This window comes from Macaca thibetana, chromosome 19 (assembly GCF_024542745.1).
Source record: "Macaca thibetana thibetana isolate TM-01 chromosome 19, ASM2454274v1, whole genome shotgun sequence".
NCBI lineage: Eukaryota > Metazoa > Chordata > Mammalia > Primates > Cercopithecidae > Macaca > Macaca thibetana.
The window spans coordinates 12,470,355-12,493,364 of NC_065596.1; the positions used below are offsets into that span (position 1 = coordinate 12,470,355).

The 23,010-nt window shown below is 43.1% G+C and overlaps 3 protein-coding genes and 1 pseudogene across 4 annotated transcripts in view; 3 read left to right on the forward strand and 1 right to left on the reverse strand.

Annotated features, from left to right (window-relative positions):
- ZNF823 (zinc finger protein 823) overlaps positions 1–23,010 on the forward strand; it is a 445,525-nt gene that overhangs the window by 288,083 nt on the left and 134,432 nt on the right. The window lies entirely within an intron of this gene.
- ECSIT (ECSIT signaling integrator) overlaps positions 1–23,010 on the forward strand; it is a 385,922-nt gene that overhangs the window by 10,200 nt on the left and 352,712 nt on the right. The gene's annotated exons all lie outside the window — the stretch shown is intronic.
- LOC126942876 (mitochondrial import inner membrane translocase subunit Tim8 B-like) overlaps positions 14,514–23,010 on the forward strand; it is an 83,813-nt gene continuing 75,316 nt past the window's right edge. The window contains exon 1 of the mRNA XM_050771004.1: positions 14,514–14,520. The gene's annotated coding sequence lies outside the window, so the exon portion shown is untranslated. The remainder of the gene's footprint in view (positions 14,521–23,010) is intronic.
- Positions 16,811–20,879, reverse strand: LOC126942732 (zinc finger protein 709-like; annotated as a pseudogene). The gene has a single exon (XR_007721605.1). The product of XR_007721605.1 is annotated as a zinc finger protein 709-like (transcript).

Here is a 23,010-nt window from a genome sequence, read left to right on the forward strand (position 1 = left end):
CCAGGTCGCGGTGGAGGTGGCAGCTGAGGGACCCGCAGTCATGATACTGCAGCACCTTCAGGCCAGGCTGATGGGAGAGAGGGTGGAGAGCTGCAGCTGGATGTGGATAGGTGGAGGGACCAGCCCTGGGAACTGGGCTCTGCTGCAGCGCGGCTCTAGGGCCTGGAGACCGGGAGAGCAGAGATGGGGGCTCCCAGGACAGGAAACTCGGGGAGGAGAAAGTCGGGTGGCTTCCATGGTACGGGGGTGCTGTGGCAGGTGGTGTAGGCCTGTGGCTATCATAACTAAGCCCAAATGGGACTTGAAAACTTGGATTCTGTGGGAATTTATGAAGAGGAAGGCTCTGATGACAAAGAAGTCATCAGTGAGGAGAGGGATGAGGGTCACTGGCAAGCTCGCTTCCTTATGGAAAGAAAAGTGAATGCTCAACTACTGCAGCAAAATGTGGTCAAAGGATGAGACTCTCGCTGTCAGGGAATAGACTGCTGCAGAACTCTTAGAGATTGCAAAAACCTTCAAACAACAGCCTGGGAAACCGGGTGCCATGGCTCCTGCCTGTAATCTCAACATTTTAGGAGGCAGGATCACTTGAAGCCCGAAGTTGAAGACCAGTGAAGTGAGACACTCGGATCTACATAAATTTATTTTTTAATTTGCCAGGAGAAGTGGTGTGTACCTATAGTCTCAGCTACTCAGGAGGCTGAGGCAGGAGGATCACTCGAGCCCCAAAGTTTGGGGCTTCTGTAAGCTATGATCAGGCTACTGCACTTCAGCAAGACACTGTCTCAAAAAAAAATAAAAATCAAAACCAAACAAACAAAAAATCATAAAAAGCCCACCAAACTCCCTGGGGAAACCCTGACCCCCTTGGATGGTCTAATTGTAAAACAGCAGGTGGTGATATTTCCTTATGGACTAGATCATTCTAGCCACGTAAGAGGCTTGGACTACTGAGGATTTACCAGGTGGGATGACCTCCTTGCAATCAATGGAAAAGGCCCTGGTGAAACCATCCCTTTAAACTTTTATCAAATTCATCAAGGAGGAAGGGAGGAGAAAAATTTAAACCAAGCTTGTAGCACCTACAGCATTAAGCATTAGGTCAGCTTGTTCTCTGACCTTCCTCATATTTGTTTCATACCTAGTGTCCTAGAATCCCATTGTTGCGGTAAACTGAGGAACGGAAAGACCAATATGGAGTACAGGAGGATTTGTTTATATTTTAGGTACGCACCGGCCCAGACGATTCATATCCAAAAAGCTGAGAATTGAACGAAGACAAAGCGGGGTTTTTATAAGCTGCCTTACAGATGCAAAACAAAAGCAGTTAATCATACAGTGACAGGCCATGTAGTCTATAGCATAATTTAAGGCCTCGCATAGCCAGTGTCCTTATACCTGCATTGAAAGGAAAACAAGCATTGGCTAAATACAGACATTTGTAAAACATAATAATGCTTAAGAAGCCTTGGAAAAGAGTAACAGTGAAAGTATCTGTCTTTCTTTCTCTCTTTTTTTCCTTCAACCTTGCTCTGAACGGGAGGGGTGTCTGGAGCCCATTCCTTTGGCCTTGGCTATTTGGACGGTGTTATCTTCTGTCCTTGAAGTAAGCTGCTAGGCAGAGGAAAACTTGTGCTTTTCTTTTTTTTTTTTTTTTTTTTTGAGACGGAGTCATGCTCTGTCGCCCAGGCTGGAGTGCAGTGGCCGGATCTCAGCTCACTGCAAGCTCCGCCTCCCGGGTACACGCCATTCTCCTGCCTCAGCCTCCCAAGTAGCTGGGACTACAGGCGCCCGCCACTTCGCCCGGCTAGTTTTTTGTATTTTTTAGTAGAGACAGGGTTTCACCGTGTTAGCCAGGATGGTCTCGATCTCCTGACCTCATGATCCGCCCGTCTCGGCCTCCCAAAGTGCTGGGATTACAGGCTTGAGCCACCGCGCCCGGCCAACTTGTGCTTTTCAACCCTTGCCTTGCCACACTCTGGGCCTTAGCTTTTACTTTTTTTGGAGTAACTAATTCAGTACTTATTATTATTTTTAAATTTCTGCCTCACGATAGACCCTAAATGATAGTTCCTGTTAACTGCTCTATAGATAACAACTTGAACGTTAGATGTTTTCCCTTTGAAATATTTCTATTTCAGGGTTGGGTGCATTTGTTCATGCACCAACTTTGGGAGGCTGAGGTAGGGGGATCACTTGAGCCTAGGAGTTCAAGAACAGCCTGGGCAATATAGTGAAACTCCATCCGTACAAAAAATTTAAAAACAGCCAGGCATGGTGGCATGTGCCTTTATTCCAGCTACCTGGGAGGCTGAGGCAGGAGAATCCCTTGGGACTAGGAGTTTCTGCAGTGAGCTATGATCCCACCACTGCACTCCAGCCTGGGAAACAGAGTCATACTATGTCTCTTAAAGAAAAAAAAAGGAAAAAAGAAATCCAGACATTTGTTAGTCTTTGGATTATCGGAGAGCATTTATCTGACACTTAGTCCAATGTTTGAGACCAATATATAGATTTATAGAAAGGGGCACTTTGGGTTTGGGACACAGCTCTGCAGGAAGCTTTGGACACACTGACATGTTAGTATGGCAGGCACAAGCCTCAGGCACACCTTTAGAGGGTAGAGCTGTAAGTTCGGATGTTACAGCTGCTGCTGAGGGTAAAAATCGGGCCTTATGGCAACCACAGTGTGGTAAATCAGTCCCTTTAGGATTTTGGTTGTAATGATGACAAAGAGATGAAACCAGACACCCTTGAATTGAACAAGTTCTGGTAGTAAATAATGCTTTCCAGCAGGTGGAATCCTTAAGAAAGAACCTTTCTGTGACTGTGAGAATGGGACTACCATGCCTGGCGAATTTTTTGTATTTTTGGTAGAGACGCGGTTTCACCATCTTGTCCAGGCTGTTCTGGAACTCCTGAGTTCAGGTGATCCACCCCCTCAGCCTCCCAAAGTGCTGGGATTACAGGTGTGAGCCACCATGCCCAGCTTCCCACTAAGTCTCTTTCATTTGGCCTGGCACAGTTTCCCATTCCTTAATCCCAGCACATTGAGTGAATGAGGTGGGTAGATTGCTTGAGCCTGAAAGTTTGGCCTATGACCACCTTGGGCAACATAGTGAGACCTAGTCTGTATTTTAATAAAGATATATATATACACACACACACACACACACACATTTATATACATAAAACATGGTGAGCGTGGTGGCTCACGCCTGTAATTCAAGAACTTTGGGAGGCCAGTGAGTGGATCACCTGCTGTCAAGAGTTCAAGACCAGCCTGGCCAACATGGTGAAACCTTGTCTCTAACTAACAATACAAAAATTATCCGGACATGGTGGCGCACACCTGTAATCCTGATTATTCTGGAAGCTGAGGCAATAGAATCGCTTGAACCCAGGAGGCAGAAGTTGCAGTGAGCCGAGATCACGTCATTGCACTCCAGCCTGGGCAACAGAGCACAAACTCCATCTCAGGAAGGGAAAAAAAAAGAAAAAGTGAAATTTCCCTTTTTGTCCCTAGTTATTATGGGCTATCACTACTATCACCAGTAGTTGCCTATGAAGCACACCTATTCTCACAATGGGTCCAAGAGGAAAAGTAGATTTGGAGACTGTGGGGAAAAGAAAGATCAGACTGTTACTGTGTCTATATAGAAAGAAGTAGACATAAGAGACTCCATTTTGTTCTGTATTTGAGATGCTGTTAATCTGTGACCCTACCCCCAACCTTGTCCTTGCAAGAGACATGTGCTGTGGTGACTCAAGGTTTAATGGATTTTGGGCTGTGCAGGATGTGCCTTTGTTAAACAAGTGCCTGAAGGCAGCTTGCTGGTTAAAAGTCATCACCATTCTCTTAATCTCAAGTACCCAGGGACACGTACACTGCCAAAGGTCGCAGGGACCTCTGCCTAGGAAAGCTAGGTATTGTCCAAGGTTTCTCCCCATGTGATAGTCTGAAATATGGCCTCGTGGGAAGGGAAAGACCTGATCGTCCCTCAGCCTGACACCCGTGAAAGGATCTGTGCTGAGGAGGACTAGTGTAAGAGGAAAGAAGGCCTTTTGGCGGTTGTTGACAGTTGAGATAGAGAAAAGCATCTGTCTCCTGCCCGTCCCTGGGCAATGGAACACCTCGGTGTAAAACCTGATTGTATGCTCTGTTTACTGAGAAAGGAGAAAACCGCCTTATGGCAAAAAGTGGGACTTGCTGGTGCAATGCTGCTAAAAGGTTTATGGAGATGTTTGCATATGCATATCAAGGCACAGCATTTTCCTTTAAACTTATTCATGTAACAGAGATTTTTTTTTTTTTTTTTGAGACGGAGTCTCGCTGTGTCACCCAGGCTGGAGTGCAGTGGCCGGATCTCAGCTCACTGCAAGCTCTGCCTCCCGGGGTTTTTACGCCATTCTCCTGCCTCAGCCTCCCGAGTAGCCGGGACTACAGGCGCCCGCCACCTCGCCCGGCTAGTTTTTTGTATTTTTTAGTAGAGATGGGGTTTCACCGTGTTAGCCAGGATGGTCTCGAACTCCTGACCTCGTGATCCGCCCGTCCCGGCCTCCCAAAGTGCTGGGATTACAGGCTTGAGCCACCGCGCCCGGCCCTAACAGAGATTTTTATTCATATGTCTTACTGCTGATTTTCTCCCTACAATGATCCTATTATCCTGCCACTCCCTTATCTTTAAGATGGTAAAGATAATTATCAATAAATACTAGGGAACTCAGAGACCCGTGCCGGCGTAGGTCCTCTGTATGCTGAGCGCCGGTCCCCTGGGCCCACTTTTTCTTTCTCTATACTTTGTCTCTGTGTCTCATTTCTTTTCTCAAGTCTCTCGTTCCACCTAACGAGAAATGCTCACAGGTGTGGAGGGGCAGGCCACCCCTTCATCTGGTGCCCAACGTGGGAGCTTTTCTCTGAGGTGAAGGTACGCTGGAGCGTGGTCATTGAGGACAAGTCGACGAGAGACTCCCGAGTACGTCTACAGTCAGCCTTGCGGTAAGCTTGTGCGCTCCGAAGAACCTAGGGTAACAATGGGGCAAACTAAAAGTAAATATGCCTCTTATTGCAGCTTTATTAAAATTCTCTTAAAAAGAGGGGGAGTTAAAGTGTCTACCAAAACTCTAATTACGCTATTTCAAACAATAGAACAGTTTTGTCCATGGTTTCCGGAACAGGAAACTTTAGATCTAAAAGACTGGGAAAAAATTGGCAAAGAATCAAAACAAGCAAGTAGGGAAGGTAAAATCATCCCACTCACAGTATGGAATGATTGGGTCATTATTAAAGTAGCTTTAGAACGGTTTCAAACAGGAGAAGATAGCGTTTCAGTTTCTGATGTCCCTAAAAGCTGTGCAGTAGATTGTGAAAAAGAGGCAGGGATAGAATCCCGGAAAGGAAAGGAAAGTTGACACTGTAAATGTGTAGCAGAGCCGGTAACAGCTCGGTCAACGCAAAATGTTGATGATAATCAACTACAGGAGGTGATATATCCTGAAACGTTAAAATTAGAGGAAAAAGGTCCAGAATTAGCAGAGCCATCAGAGTCTAAACCACGATGGCCAACTCCTCTTACAGCAGCTCAGATGCCTGTAACTTTACAACCTCAAATGTAGGTTAAACAAGTACAAACTCCAAAAGAAGATCAAATAGAAAAAGATAGAGTCTCTGGCATGGCAATGCCAATCCAAATACAGTGTCCACAATATCAGCCGGTAGAAAATAAGACCCAGCCGCCAGTAGCCTATCAATACTGGCCGCCAGCCGAACTGCAGTATTGGCAGCCCCCAGAAAATCGGTCTGGACAGCCAGGAACATTTCCAGCACCACAGGGCAGGGCACCATATCCTCAGCCGCCCACCGTAAGACTTAATCCTACAGCACCGCCTAGTACACAGGGTAGTGCGTTACATAAAATTATTGATGAGGCAAGAAAACAAGGAGATATTGAGGCGTGACAATTCCCAGTAATATTAGAAGCAAGACCACCTGGAGAAGGGGCCCAAGAGGGAGAGCCTCCTGTAGCTGAAGCCAGATATAAGTCTTTTTCTATAAACATGCTAAAAGAAATGAAAGAGGGAGTAAAACAGTATGGACCCAACTCTCCTTACATGAGAACATTATTAGATTCCATTGCTCATGGACATAGATTCATTCCTTATGATTGGGAGATTCTGGCAAAATCCTCACTCTCACCCTCTCAACTTTTATGATTTAAGACTTGGTGGATTGATGGGGCACAAGTACAGGTCCGAAGAAACAGGACTGCCAATCCTCCTATTAACATAGATGCAGATCAACTATTGGGAATAGGTCAGAATTGGAGCACTGTTAACCAATGAGTAATAATGCCAAATGAGGCCACTGAGCAAATTAGGGCTATCTGCCTTAGGGCCTAGGAGAAAATCCAAGACCCAGGAAGTGCCTGCCCCTCCTTTAATACAATAAGACAAGGCTCTAAAGAGCCCTACCCTGATTTTGTAGCAAGACTTCAAGATGCTGCTCAAAAGTCAATTACCGATGAGAATGCCCGTAAGGTCATAGTGGAGTTGATGGCATATGAAAACGCCAATCCTGATTGCCAATCAGCCATTAAGCCATTAAAAGGAAGGGTCCTGGCAGGATCAGATGTAATCTCAGAGTACATTAAAGCCTGTGTTGGAATTGGAGGAGCTATGCATAAAGCTATGCTTATGGCTCAAGCAATCACAGGAGTTGCTTTAGGAGGACAAATTAGAACATTTGGGGGAAAATGTTATAATTGTGGTCAAATTGTTCATCTAAAAAAGAATTGCCTAGTCTCAAATAAACAAAATGTAACTACTCAAGCTACTACAACAACAGATAAAGAGCCACCTGACCTATGTCCAAGATGTAAAAAGGGAAAACATTGGGGTAATCAATGTCGTTCTAAATTTGATAAAAATGGGCAACCACTGTAGGGAAACAAGAGGAGGGGCCAGCCTCAGGCCCCGCAACAAACTGGGGCATTCCAAATTCAGCCCTTTGTTCCTCAGGGTTTTCAGGAACAACAACCCCCACTGTCACAAGAGTCTCAGGGAATAAGCCAGTTATCACAATACAGCAATTATCCCCCGCCACAAGTGGCAGTGCAGCAGTAGATTTATGCACCATACAAGCAGTCTCTCTGCTTCCAGGGGAGCCCCCACAAAAAATCCCCACAGGGGTACACGGCCCATTGCCTGAGGGGACTGTAGGACTAATCTTAGGAAGATCAAGTTTAAATCTAAAAGGAGTTCAAATTCATACTGGTGTGGTTGATTCAGACTGTAAAGGCAAAATTCAATTGGTTATTAGTTCCTCAATTCCTTGGAGTGCCAGTCCAGGAGATAGGATTATTATTCCTACCTTATTACCAATTATTATTCCTACCTTATATTAAAGTTGGAAACAATAAGATAAAAAGAACAGGAGGGTTCGGAAGCACTGATCCAACAGGAAAGGCTGCATATTGGGTAAGTCAGGTCTCTGAGAGCAAACCTGTGTGTAAGGCCATTATTCAAGGAAAACAGTTTGAAGTGTTGGTAGACACTGGAGCAGATATCTCTGTCATTGCTTTAAATCAGTGGCCAAAAAATTGGCCTAAACAAAAGGCTGTTACAAGACTTGTCGGCGTAGGCACAGCTTCAGAAATGTATGAAAGTACAATGATTTTACATTGTTTAGGGCCAGATAATCAAGAAAGTACTGTTCAGCCAATGATTACTTCAATTCCTGTTAATCTATGGGGTCGAGATTTATTACAACAATGGGGTGTGGCAATCATTATGCCTGCTCCATTATACAGCCCCACGAGTCAAAAAATCATGACTAAGATGGGATATATACCAGGAAAGGGATTAGGAAAAAAAGAAAATGGCATTAAAGTCCCAATTGAGACTGAGAAAAATCAAGAAAGAAAAGGAATAGTGTATCCTTTTTAGGGGCGGCCATTGTAGAGCCTCCTAAACCCATTCTATTAACTTGGATAACAGAAAAATCGGTATGGGTAAATCAGTGGCCGCTACTGAAACAAAAACTGGAGGCTTTACATTTATTAGCAAAGGAACAATTAGAAAAGGGACACATTGAGCCTTCATTCTCACCCTGGAATTCTCCTGTATTTGTAATTCAGAAAAAATCAGGCAAATGGCATATGTTAATGGACTTGAGAGCCGTAAATGCTATAATTCAACCCATGGGGCCTCTTCAACCCGGATTGCCCTCTCCGGCCATGATCCCAAAAGACTGGCCTTTAATTATAATTGATCTAAAGGACTGCTTTCTTACCATTCCTCTGGCAGAGCAAGATTGTGAAAAATTTGCCTTTACTATACCAGCCATAAATAATAAAGAACCAGCCAACAGGTTTCAGTGGAAAGTGCTACCTCAGGGAATGCTTAATAGTCCAACTATTGGCTGGGCGCGGTGGCTCAAGCCTGTAATCCCAGCACTTTGGGAGGCCGAGACGGGTGGATCACGAGGTCAGGAGATCGAGACCATCCTGGCTAACACGGTGAAACCCCGTCTCTGCTAAAAAAAATACAAAAAACTAGCCGGGCGAGGTGGCGGGCGCCTGTAGTCCCAGCTACTCAGGAGGCTGAGGCAGGAGAATGACGTAAACCTGGGAGGCGGAGCTTGCAGTGAGCTGAGATCCAGCCACTGCACTCCAGCCTGGGTGACAGAGCGAGACTCCGTCTCAAAAAAAAAAAAAAAAAATAGTCCAACTATTTGTCAAACTTTCATAGGTCAAGTCCTTCAACCAGTTAGAGACAAATTTTCCGATTGTTGTATCATTCACTATATTGATGATATTTTATGTGCTGCAGACACAAGAGACAAATGAATTGACTGTTACACATTTCTGCAAGCAGAGGTTGCCAACGCAGGACTAACAATAGCATCTGATAAGATCCAAACCTCTGCTCCTTTTCATTATTTAGGGATGCAGATAGAAAATAGAAAAATTAAGCCACAAAAAATAGAAATAAGAAAAGACCCATTAAAAACATTAAATGACTTTCAGAGATTGTTAGGTGATTATTAATTGGATTCGGCCAGCGCTAGGCATTCCTACTTATGCCATGTCAAATTTGTTCTCTATCCTAAGAGGAGATCCAGACTTAAATAGTAAAAGAATATTAACCCCAGAGGCAACAAAAGAAATTAAATTAGTAGAAGAAAAAATTCAGTCAGTGAAATAAGTAGAATAGATCCCTTAGCCCCACTCCAACTTTTGATTTTTGCCACTGCACATTCTCCAACAGGCGTCATTATTCAAAATACTGATCTTGTGGAGTGGTCATTCCTTCCTCACAGTACAATTAAGACTTTTACATTGTACTTGGATCACATAGCTACATTAATTGGTCAGACAAGATTACGAATAATAAAATTGTGTGGTAATGACCCAGACAAAATAGTTGTTCCTTTAACCAAGGAACAAGTTAGACAAGCCTTTATCAATTCTGGTGCATGGCAGATTGGTCCTGCTGATTTTGTGGGAATTATTCATAATCATTACCCAAAAACAAAAATCTTCCAGTTTTTAAAATTGACTACTTGGATTTTGCCTAAAATTACCAGACATGAACCTTTAGAAAATGCTCTGATAGTATTTACTGATGGTTCCAGCAATGGAAAAGCGGCTTACACAGGGCCAAAAGAGCGAGTAATCAAAACTCAATATCAATCGGCTCAAAGGGCAGAGTTGGTTGCAGTCATTACAGTGTTACAAGATTTTAATCAACCTGTTAATATTATATCAGCTTCTGCATATGTAGTACAGGCTACAAGGGATGTTGAGACAGCTCTAATTAAATATAGCATGGATGATCAGTTAAACCAGCTGTTCAATTTATTACAACAAATTGTAAGAAAAAGGAATTTTCCATTTTATATTACTCATATTCGAGCACACACTAATTTACCAGGACCTTTAACTGTAGCAAATGAACAAGCTGACTTAATGGTATCCTCTGCATTCATAAAAGCACGAGAACTTCATGCTTTGACTCATGTAAATGCAGCAGGGTTAAAAAACAAATTTAATGTCACATGGAAATAGGCAAAAGATATTGTAAAACATTGCACCCAGTGTCAAGTCCTACACCTGCCCACTCAAGAGGCAGGAGTTAATCCCAGAGGTCTGTGTCCTAATGCATTATGGCAAATGGATGTTACACATGTACCTTCATTTGGAAATTTATCATATGTTCATGTAACAGTTGATACTTATTCACATTTCATATGGGCAACTTGCCAGACAGGAGAAAGTACTTCCCATGTTAAAAAACATTAATTATCTTGTTTTGCTGTAATGGGAGTTCCAGAAAAAATTAAAACTGACAATGGACCAGGTTATTGTAGTAAAGCTTTCCAAAAATTCTTAAATCGGTGGAAAATTACACATACAACAGGAATTCCTTATAATTCCCAAGGACAGGCCATAGTTGAAAGAACTAATAGAACACTCAAAACTCAGTTAGTTAAACAAAAAGAAGGGGGAGACAGTAAGGAGTGTACCACTCCTCAGATGCAGCTTAATCTAGCATTCTATACTTTAAATTTTTTAAACATTTATAGAAATCGGACTACTACTTCTGCAGAACAACATTTACTGGTAAAAAGAACAGTCCACATGAAGGAAAACTGATTGGTGGAAAGACAACAAAAATAAGACATGGGAAATAGGGAAGGTGATAACCTGGGGAAGAGGTTTTGCTTGTGTTTCACCAGGAGAAAATCAGCTTCCTGTTTGGATACCCACTAAACATTTGAAGTTCTACAATGAACCCATCGGAGATGCAAAGAAAAGCGCCTCCACGGAGACGGAAACATCGCAATCGAGCACCATTGACTCGCAAGATGAACCAAGTGGTGATATCAGAAGAACAGAAGAAGGCGGAGCTGCCGACCTGGGCACAGTTAAAGAAGCTGACATCGTTAGCTGGAAAAAGCGTAGCTAGCACAAAGGTGACACAAACCCCAGAAAAAATGCTGCTTGCAGCTTTAATGATTGTATCAACGGTGGTAAGTCTCCCCATGCCAGCAGGAGCAGCTGCAGCTAATTATACCTCTGGGCCTATGTGCCTTTCCCGACCTTAATTCGGGCAGTCACATGGATGGATAATCCTGTTGAAGTATATGTTAATAATAGTGTGTGGGTACCTAGTCCCACAGATGATCGTTGCCCTGCCAAACCGGAGGAAGAAGGAATGATGATAAATATTTCCATTGGGTATCGTTATCCTCCTATTTGCCTAGGGAGAGCACCAGGATGTTTAATGCCTGCTATTCAAAATTGGTTAGTAGAAGTACCTACTGTCAGTCCCACCAGTAAATTTACTTATCACATGGTAAGCGGAATGTCACTCAAACCACAGGTAAACTATTTACAAGACTTTTCTTATCAAAGATCATAAAATTTTAGGCCAAAAGGGAAACCTTGCCCGGAGGAGATTTCCAAAGAATCAAAAGATTTAGTTTGGGAAGAATGTGTGGCCGATAGTGCGGTGATATTACAGAACAATACATTCGGAACTGTTATAGATTGGGCACCTCGAGGTCAATTCTACCACAATTGCACAGGACAAACTCAATTTGGTCCCAGTGCACTAGTGAGTCCAACTGTTTGTTTTTGTTTTTTTTTTTTTTCTGAGACGGAGTCTCGCTCTGTCGCCCAGCCTGGAGTGCAGTGGCCGGATCTCAGCTCACTGCAAGCTCTGCCTCCCGGGTTCACGCCATTCTCCTGCCTCAGCCTCCCGAGTAGCTGGGACTACAGGTGCCCACCACCTCGCCCGGCTAGTTTTTTGTATTTTTTAGTAGAGATGGGGTTTCACCGTGTTAGCCAGGATGGTCTCAATCTCCTGACCTCGTGATCCACCCGTCTCGGCCTCCCAAAGTGCTGGGATTACAGGCTTGAGCCACCGCGCCCGGCCTGAGTCCAACTGTTGATAGTGACTTAACAGAAAGTTTAGACGAACATAAGCACAAAAAATTACAGTCTTTCTATCCTTGGATATGGGGAGAAAAGGGAATCTCTACTCCAAGACCAAAAATAATAAGTCTTGTTTTTGGTCCTGAACATCCAGAATTATGGAGGCTTACTGTAGCTTCATACCGCCTTAGAATTTGGTCTGGAAATCAAATTATAGAAACAAGAGATTGTAAGCCATTTTACTCTATCAACCTAACAGTTCCTTTACAAAGTTGTGTAAAGCCCCCTTATATGTTAGTCATAGGAAATATAGTTATTAAACCAGACTCCCAAACTATAACTTGTGAAAATTGCAGATTGTTTACAAAACAAGACAAAAACAAGAAGAGCATCGTCAATAAGATCAAAAGATAGGCTGGGCATAGTAGCTCATGCCTGTAATCTCAGCACTTTGGGAGGCTGAGACAGGTGGATCACCTGAGGTCAGGAGTTCGAGACCAGCCTGGACAACATGGTGAAACCGTCTCTACTAAAAATACAAAAATTAAGTGGGTGTGGTTGCGGGCGCCTGTAATCCCAGCTACTCAGGAGGCTGAGGTAGGAGAATTGCTTGAGCCCAGTAGACTAAGGTTGCAGTAAGCCAAGATCCCGCCACTGCACTCCAGCCTGGGCAACAGAGCAAGACTCCATCTTAAAAAAAAAAACAAAAAACAAAAGATAGACTTGAACCAACTCAAGTGCCATTAACTAGTGGAATGAGCGAGTCAATTATGTGACCCACAACTTCACAGAGCAGCATGTTTGCAACAGGCTCAAGCAAAAAAAAAAACCAGAAATACACCCTCTCAGCATAATATTAATGGTGTATTGATGGCAATATTATGTTACTAAAAATTCAAAAGTGGCAAAATTCTGCTTTGTGACAAAGAGATGACAAAGCTACAAAGAACAATAAAAAGAATCAAAACTTTGATCACCTTTGCGTATCAAAAATAAGTGAAACCAGCGGGCACGGTGGCTCACGCCTATAATCCCAGCACTTTGGGAAGCCAAGGCGGGCGGATCACGAGGTCAGGAGATCGAGACCATCCTGGTTAACACGGTGAAACCCCGTCTCTACTGAAAACTTCAAAAAATTAGCTGGGAGCGGTGGTGGGCACCTGTAGTCCCAGATACTCAGGAGGCTGAGGCAGGAGAATGGCGTGAACTCGGGAGGCGGAGCTTGCAGTGAGCTGAGATCCGGCCACTGCACTCCAGCCTGGGCGACAGAGCGAGACTCCGTCTCAAAAAATAAATAAATAAATAAATAAATAAATAAGTGAAACCAAGGAAACACACCAGAACTGCCCAAGGCCTATTTATTTTTTGGGGTGGTATGTCTCTGAGTATTCACATTGTTATTATTTTGACTCCACATAAAACAGCTTATTTGAAGAACTCGATTTCCTTCTTCAAACATTATCAAACCCGTTCACTAAGGTTCCAACCAGCTAATTAAAATCCTAACACCCAAATCACAGAATAAAATTCTTATATGTGGCCAGGTGCAGTGGCTCACGCCTGTAATCCCAGAACTTTGGGAGGCTGAGGCAGGTGGATTACTTGAGGTCAGTACTTTGAGACCAGTCTGGTCAACATGGTGAAAACTTGTCGTAACTAAAAATACAAAAAAAAAAAAAAAAAAGCAGGGTGTGGTGACATGTGCCAGTAGTTCCGGCTACCCAGGAGGCTGAGCCAGGAGAAGCTCTTAAACCTGGGAGGCAGAGGTTGCAGTGAGCCAAGATTGCGCCACTGATCCAGCCTTGGCCATAGAGTGAGATTCTGTCTGAAAAATACACAGACAAACAAATAAATTCTCAAATGCATCGAAAAAGAGCAATTCCATGGCAGCAAGATTCTATAAAAAACCAAAAAGGAGGCAGCTCAGGTAGGCAGCCTGCCTCACCCACAGCTCACAAGGAAACCCACACTCCAATAGTTACACATTTTCAAGTTCAGGAACCACTTGGACCGTGGAGACAGAGGCCAGGCTGGCCCACTCCTAGGTAGTGTGTGAGGGAAATGTGAGCAGCCAGAAAATTACTTCTGGGACTTCACACACACCCTGCTATCCCCTCTCCACAGTGTGGACACACAGTCCTTCCACCAGGGTCTCAATGCCCACCAAAGACCACGCACTTACTGAGTCAGTGGAAGGTTCTGACCTATGTTGTCTTTTTATCTGACACCAAATGTGTGGTGCTTGCTGAACACCAACCAATTCTCCAGCACTAAGCAGTTATGTAACCATTCAATTCAGAAACCACCCAGAGTTAGCAGAGACTCCACGAGTTCCTGGCTCACCCAACACAGCCCCACTCGACAGAGGCAAGTCAAAGCCCCAGTGGCCACCTATACTTCTCAGCAACTGCATCTAGACCTGGGTCCTGTACAACACCTTCCTAAAGTTCCATAATTTGATAGAACTACCTACAGTTCTCTTACATTTACCCACTTACTATGAAGGATACCACTCAGGACCAGTCCAATCAAAGACATGGATAGAAAAAGAGTAAGGGGTGTGGAAAGGATATGGGGGTGGGTGGGTCATCCTGAAAATGGCTGTGATTCATGAAATCCCCCATCCTTTGTGTTGTGCAAGAGCACCTTACTCCAATGAAACACCCTTCCCATTATGACTTAGATGATGTCACGTTTGCTACCTATGACAAACCAGACACAGACTAGAAATTCCAGTATTTACCTCACAAACCATTAGTTGAATAGTTTTCTCTTTAGTGATCAGTCAAAATGAAATATCTATTAACCAAAGCATGCTTCAGTTTCTCTCCTTCCTCCAGGTCCCTGAGCTTTTTTCTTTTTTTGAGACAGTCTTGTTCTGTAGCCCAGGCTGGAATGCAGTACCATGATCTTGGCTCACTGCAACTTCTGCCTCCCTGATTCAAGTGATTCTCAAGCCTCAGTCTCCAGAGTAGTTGGTGTTACAGGTGTGTGCCACCATGCCCAGCTAATTTTTATATTTTTCATAGAGATGGTGATTCACCATGCTGGCCAGGGTGGTCTTGAACTCCTGACCTCAAGTGATCTGCCCACCTCAGCCTCCCAAAAGTGCTGGGATTACAGATATGAGCCATCATGCCCAGTGGCCCCTGAATTTTTGACTGACCTCTTCTAAGCCTATATACAAGCACATTTTATGTATTTATTTAATATTTTTATTTTTACTTACAAGTTCAGTACCTAGACTTTTCTGTTATGACCTATTTTAATGACAGGCTGACTTCAACATCTAGAATTAAGTTATTTCTTACCTAAACCCACATTTGTTTCACTAGAAATGTCTAGGAAAAGCCCCATGACAAAACTGTCACTTGTGGAGGGTATCACTGACTACTGCATCTGCCTGTGGATCCCTAGCTTTCCAGGGCTCTGAGGTTCTCTCAGTATAAAGGGTTCCTCCCATGGTCAACATGCGTAGCTGGTACACCTGCAGTGGGGGCACCATGGGAAGAACCAAGTGAGCTTTTTTTCTTTTTTGGAGACAGAGCCTTGCTCTGTCACCCAGGCTGAAGTGCAACGTCATGATCTCAGTATACTGCAACCTCCGCCTTGCAAGTTTAAGCTATTCTTGTGCCTCAGTCTCCCAAATGGCTGGGATTACAGGCATGAGCCACTATACCTGGTTACTTTTTGTATTTTTAGTAGAGATGGAGTTTTGCCATGTTGGCCTGGTTAATCTCAAACTCCCAACCTCAGATGATGCACCCACCTCGGCCTCCCAAAGTGCTGGGATTACAGGTGTGAGTCACCCCACCTGGTGTGAGCTTTCAATGATCACTCCGTGTAGGATCAGGACTCAAACAGGCACCAATGTCGCTGACTTCCAAAATTAGCGGCCTTCCTGGCGTATGAAGATCCTTTGGGACTGTGCTCCTGTATCCTCTTTGGGGTGCTCCTTGGGCTCTTTGTGAAGCATCAAGACACCCCTATATCTAGGCCGTCAGGCTCTCCAGTGTGTCCTGTTCATCACCCTCACCCTGCACTTTCATTGTCACTGTCATTGGCCATTCCAACATTGTGCTTGCATCCTGTGGAATGTCACATTTGGGATTCTTTCTACTCTTTGGTGAAAAGTATCAGGGTGTATTTGGCTTTCAAGGGAGAAGGATGAGGTAGGGGTTGGATTCAGGTGCACCCAACTTTTTTTTTTTTTTTCTCTTGAGATGGAGTCTCGCTGTATCGACAAGGCTGGAGACTGCAATGGCGTGATCTCAGTTCACTGTTATCTTTGTCTCCAGGCTCAAGCCATTCTCCTGCCTCAACATCCTTATTAGCTGGGATGACAGGCACACACCACGATGCCCAGCTAATTTTTGTAGTTTTAGTAGAGACAGGGTTTCACTATGTTGGCCAGGCTTGTCTTGAACTCCTGACCTCAAATGATCCACCCGCTTTGGACTAGCAAAGTGCTGGGATTACAGGCGTGAGCCACCATGCCTGGCCAGTTTTCACTGTCCTGTCTTCCCTGCTGTGAGTCACTTTGTGTGATCTGACAATCAATGATTCCACCCTTCACTGATGTGGATACATTATCTGGGACTGGGTATGTCATCTCCACACACAGACAGGGTTTGGTCAGTGGCTGATGCTGCATCCTGTGGTGTCTGGATTTTGAACTTAGGGAGTTTTAAATAAGCGTTTCTGAAGAGCAGCTTCATTGGCACCTAAAAGGAAGGGACTGAATTGGTCTATGCCATTGCATAATATATAAAAGAAACTTTTCCATGTTGCTGTTAACTTTACACTGCTGACATAAGCAGGCTGTTTACAAGTTAGCATCGACAGCACATTATCAGAGAAAGACAGGCTGTATTTAGACAATTTATACAAATTTATTAGCCTCCTATGACTCAGTAAAGCAATTTGAAGAAATATAGCTTTATAAGGTATAAATGAATTCATGTTTTAACTAAGGTACTTTCTGATAAACAGTGCCTATACATTTTAGGAAATATTTTAGTCTTTAGAGCATAAGTAAGGCAAAAACAGGTCCAGGAGTCTACAGATGACCTCCCCTCACCACAAGGCCAAGTCTTTTTTTTTGTTTTTTTGAGACACAGTTTCGCTCTTGTTGCCCAGTCTGGAGTGCAACAGTGTGACCTCAGTTCACTGCAAACTCTGCCTCCTGTATGCATGTGGTTCTCCTGTGTCAGCCTCCTGAAGAGCTAGGATTACAGGAGCATGTCACCACACCTTGCTAATTTTTGTATTTTTAGTAGAGATGGGGTTGGATCATATTGGTCAGAATGGTCTTGAACTCCTGACCTCAGCCTCTCAAAGTGCTGGGATTACAGGTGTGAGCCCCCATGCCCAGCCAAGGCCAAGTCTTTTACTATTGGAGAGACATGATGCTCCTCAGTGACCATGATGGATCAGGACAAAAACAAGGGCATTTTGAAACTATATTTCTAAGGAAATAATATATTTAATTAATATTTATTTTTACTTACAAGTTCAGTACCTAGACCTTTTTGTTATGACCTATTTTAATGACAAGCTGACTTCAAGGTTTAGAATTAAAAGTTATTTCTTACCTAAACCCACATTTGTACATAAAAATATATAGAGGAAAACATATTTCAAATCATAAGCATGGCCAAAAGTTTTCTCTTCTTACTAATGTGACTTGTAATTCTCATGCATCTCACAGTCATTTATGGCTTTTGGTCATCTTTATCACTATGGTATATTACACCTTTGCTGACAGCAGGTATGGCACTGTTGGTTTTGGGGAAGGCGGCACTCAGAGGTACATGAGATAACTATTGGTATTATGACTGAATGAAAAATAGGGTTGCAGCTGGGCACGATGGCTCATGTCTGTAATCCCAGCATTTTGGGAGGCCAAGGCAGGTGAATCATGAGTTCTGGAGTTCAAGACCAGCCTGGCCCATATGGTGAAATCCTGTCTCTACTAAAAAATACAAAAAATTAGCCTGGCGTGGTGGCACACGCCTGTAGTCCCAGCTACTCAGAAGGCTGAGGCAGGAGAATTGCTTGAACCCTGGAGGCAGAGGTTGCAGCTACCTGAGATCATGCTACTGCACTCTAGCCTGGGTGACAGAGTGAGATTTTTTTCTGAAAAAAAAGAAAGAAAAGAAAAGAAAGGAAAAGAAAAATTAGGGTTGAGATAAAAATTTAAGTACATAAGCATCAAAAGTAAAATTTCTGAGGAAAAAGATACCTGGCATTTTATCCACATGGTTATACTGACTCACAATGTCCAAATAACAACAATTTAACAGTATAAGGTTGACCTAATACACGACACCAATGGGATATTTTATTATAGCTTTTTTTTGTTTTTGAAATGGAGTCTCACTCTGTCGCCCAGGCTGGAGTGCAATGACGCAATCTTGACTCACTGCAAGCTCTGCCTCCTGGGTTCACGCCATTCTCCTGCCTCAGCCTCCTGAGTAGCTGGGCACCCACCACCACGCCCAGCTAATTTTTTGTATTTTTAGTAGAGACGGGGTTTCACCCTGTCAGCCAGGATGGTCTCGATCTCCTGACCTCGTGATCCACCCACCTCGGCCTCGCAAAGTGCTAGGATTACAGGCGTGAGCTGCGGTGCCCAGCCTTACTATTATAGCTTAATTATTTAAAAATAACATTTGTTAGTATACAGCTATTATAAACAGTTAATTGTTTACATTCACTATCTGTATTCAAAGAATCTTGTCAGGTCTGAATGCTTTCTCACACTGCTTACATTCATTGGGTTTCTCTTGAGTGTGAGTCCTTCCATGCATTTAAAGGTGTGAGGCTGATCTGAAGGCTTTCCACATTGCTTACATTCACAGGGCTTCTCTCCAGTGTGAGTCCTTTCATGATATTGAAGGGAACTAGAAGAAATGAAGGCTTTTCTACACTGCATACACTCATAGGGTTTCTCTCCCATGTGAGTCCTTTCATGATATTGAAAAGAAGTGGAAGAAATAAAGGCTTTCGCACATTGCTTACATTGATAGGGTTTTCTCCCTAGAGTGAGTTCGTGATATTGAAAAGAACTGGAAGTGAAAGCTTTGCCACATTGCTTGCCTTCATAGGATTTCCTTCCAGTGTGAGTCTTTTCACGTCTATGAAAGGAAACAGGCAAGCTGAATGCTTTCCTGTATTCTTTACATTCATAGGGTTTCTCTCCAGTGTGTGTTCTTGCATGTATTCAAAGGATCTTGGCAGATGTGAATGCTTTCCCACAATGCTTACATTCATAGGGCTTCTCTCCTCTGTGCATCCTTTCATGTATTTGCAAAGAAGAGAAATTATGGAACACTTTTCCACATTCCTTACATTCATAGGGTTTCTCTCCAGTGTGTCCTTTTATGAATTCAAAGATTTTTGACAGACCTGAAGCCTTTCTCAGATTGCTAATATTCGTAGGGTTTCTATCCAGTGTGAGTCCTACAATGATTTCGAAGGTGTGAGGTAAATCTGAAGGCTTTCCCACATTGCTTACACTCATAGGGGTTCTCTCCAGTGTGAGTCCTTTCATGATATCAAAAGGAAGTGAAAGAAACAAAGGCTTTACCACATTTCTTACACTCATAGCGTTTCTCTCCAGTGTAAGATTTTTCATGTATTTGAAATGACTTGGCAGAATAAAAGCCTTTCCTGCGTATCTTACATTTATAAGGTGTTTCTACAGAGTGCATTTTTTTTTTATACATTATGTTCTAGGGTACATGTGCACAACCTGCAGGTTTGTTCCATATGTATACATGTGACATGTTGGTGTGCTGCACCCATTAACTCATCATTTACATTAGGTATATCTCGTAATGCTATCCCTCCCCCTTCCCCCACCCCACGACAGGCCCCATTGTGTGATGTTCCCCACCCTGTGTCCGAGTGTACTCATTGTTCAATTCCCACCTATGAGTGAGAACATGCGGTGTTTGGTTTTTGGTCCTTGTGATAGTTTGCTCAGAATGATGGTTTCCAGCTTCATCCATGTCCCTACAAAGGACATGAACTCATCCTTTTTTATGGCTGCATAGTATTCCATAGTGTATATGTGCCACATTTTCTTTATTCAGTCTATCATTGATGGACATTTGGGTAGGTTCCAAGTCTTTGCTATTGTGAACAGTGCCACAATAAACATACATGTGCATGTGTCTTTATAGCAGTATGATTTATAATCCTTTGGGTATATACCCAGTACTAGGATGGCTGGGTCAAATGGTATTTCTAGTTCTAGATCCTTGAGGAATTGCCACACTGTCTTCCACAATGGTTGAACTAGTTTACAGTCCCACCAACAGTGTAAAAGTGTTCCTATTTCTCCACATCCTCTCCAGCACCTCTTGTTTACTGACTTTTTAATGATCGCCTTTCTAACTGGTGTGAGACGGTATCTCATTGTGGTTTTGATTTGCATTTCTCTGATGGCCAGTGATGATGAGCATTTTTTCATGTGTCTGTTGGCTGCATAAATGTTTTCTTTTGAGAAGTGTCTGTTCATATCTTTTGCCCACTTTTTGATGGGGTTGATTTTTTCTTTTTTTTTTTTTTTTGAGACTGAGTCTGGCTCTGTCGCCCAGGCTGGAGTGCAGTGGCCAGATCTCAGCTCACTGCAAGCTCCACCTCCCGGGTTTATGCCATTCTCCTGCCTCAGCCTCCGGAGTAGCTGGGACCACAGGCGCCCGCCACCTCGCCCGGCTAGTTTTTTGTATTTTTTAGTAGAGACGGGGTTTCACCGTGTTAGCCAGGATGGTCTCGATCTCCTGACCTTGTGATCCGCCCGTCTCAGCCTCCCAAAGTGCTGGGATTACAGGCTTGAGCCACCGTGCCCGGCTGGGGTTGATTTTTTCTTGTAGATTTAAGTTCTTTGTAGATTCTGGATATTAGCCCTTTGTTAGATGGGTAGATTGTGAAAATTTTCCCCCATTCTGTAGGTTGCCTGTTCACTCTGATGGTAGTTTCTTTTGCTGTGCAGAAGCTCTCTAGTTTAATTAGATCCCACTTGTCAGTTTTGGCTTTTGTTGCCATTGCTTTTGGTGTTTTAGTCATGAAATCCTTGCCCATGCCTATGTCCTGAATGGTATTGCCTAGGTTTTCTTCTAGGGTTTTTAGGGTTTTAGGTCTAACATTTAAGTCTTTAATCTATCTGGAATTAATTTTTGTATAAGGTGTAAGGAAGGGATCCAGTTTCAGCTTTCTACAGATGGCTAGCCAGTTTTCCCAGCCCCATTTATTAAATAGGGAATCCTTTCCCCATTCCTTGTTTTTGTCAGGTTTGTCAAAGATCAGATGGTTGTAGATGTGTGGTATTATTTCTGAGGGCTCTGTTCTGTTCCATTGGTCTATATCTCTGTTTTGGTACCAGTACCATGCTGTTTTGGTTACTGTAGACTTGCAGTATAGTTTGAAGTCAGGTAGCCTGATGCCTCCAGCTTTGTTCTTTTGGTTATGGTCTTGGCAATGCAGGCTCTTTTTGGTTCCCTATGAATTTTAAAGTAGTTTTTTCCAATTCTGTGAAGAAAGTCATCAGTAGCTTGATGGGGATGGCACTGAATCTATAAATTACCTTGGGCAGTATGGCCATTTTCACGATACTGATTCTTCCTATCCATGAGCATGGAATGTTCTTCCATTTGTTTGTGTCCTCTTTGATTTCATTGAGCAGTGGTTTGTAGTTCTCCTTGAAGAGTTCCTTCACATCCCTTGTAAGTTTGATTCCTAGGTATTTTATTCTCTTTGAAGCAATTGTGAATGGGAGTTCACTCATGATTTGGCTCTCTGTTTGTCTGTTATTGGTGTATAGGAATGCTTGTGATTTTTGCACATTGATTTTGTATCCTGAGACTTTGCTGAAGTTGCTTATCAGTTTAAGCAGATTTTGGGCTAAGACGATGGGGTTTTCTAAATATAAAATCATGTCATCTACAAACCAGAACAATTTGACTTTCTCTTTTCCTACTTGAACACCCTTCATTTACTTCTCCTGCCTGATTGCCCTGGCCAGAATTTCCAACACTGTGTTGAATAGGAGTGGTGAGACAGGGCATCCCTGTCTTGTGCCAGTTTTCAAAGGGAATGCTTCCAGTTTTTGCCCGTTCAGTTTCATATTGGCTGTGGGTCTGTCATAAATAGATCTTATTATTTTGAGATACATCACATCAATACCTAGTTTGTTGAGAGTTTTTAGCATAAAGGGCTGTTGAATTTTGTTGAAGGCCTTTTCTGCATCTATTGAGATAATCACGTGGTTTTTGTCTTTGGTTCTGTTTAAATGATGGATTATGTATAGTGATTTGCATATGTTGAACCAGCCTTGCATCCCAGGGATGAAATCAACTTGACTGTGGTGGAAAGCTTTTTGATGTGCTGCTGGAGTCAGTTTGCCAGTATTTTATCGAGGATTTTTGCATTGATGTTCATCAGGGATATTGGTCTAAAATTCTCTTTTTTTTGTTGTGTCTCTGCCAGGTTTTGGTATCAGGATGATGCTGGCTTCATAAAATGAGTTAGGGAGGATTCCCTCTTTTTCTGTTGATTGGAATAGTTTCAGAAGGAATGGTACCAGCTCCTCTTTGTACCTCTGGTAGAATTCAGCTGTGAATCCATCTGGTCCTGGACTTTTTTTGGTTGGTAGGCTATTAATTATTGCCTCAATTTCAGACCCTGTTATTAGTCTATTCAGGGATTCAACTTCCTCCTGGTTTAGTCTTGGGAGGGTGTATGTGTCCTGGAATTTATCCATTTCTTCTAGATTTTCTAGTTTATTTGCACAGAGGTATTTATAGTATTCTCTGATGGTAGTTTGTATTTCTAGGGGATTGGTGGTGATATCCCTTTTATCATTTTTAATTGCGTCTATTTGATTCTCCTCTCTTTTCTTATTTATTAGTCTTGCTAGCAGTCTATCAATTTTGTTGATCTTTTCAAAACACCACCTCCTGGATTCACTGATTTTTTGAAGGGTTTTTTGTGTCTCTATGTCCTTCAGTTCTGCTCTGATCTTAGTTATTTCTTGCCTTCTCCTAGCTTTTGAATGTGTTGGCTC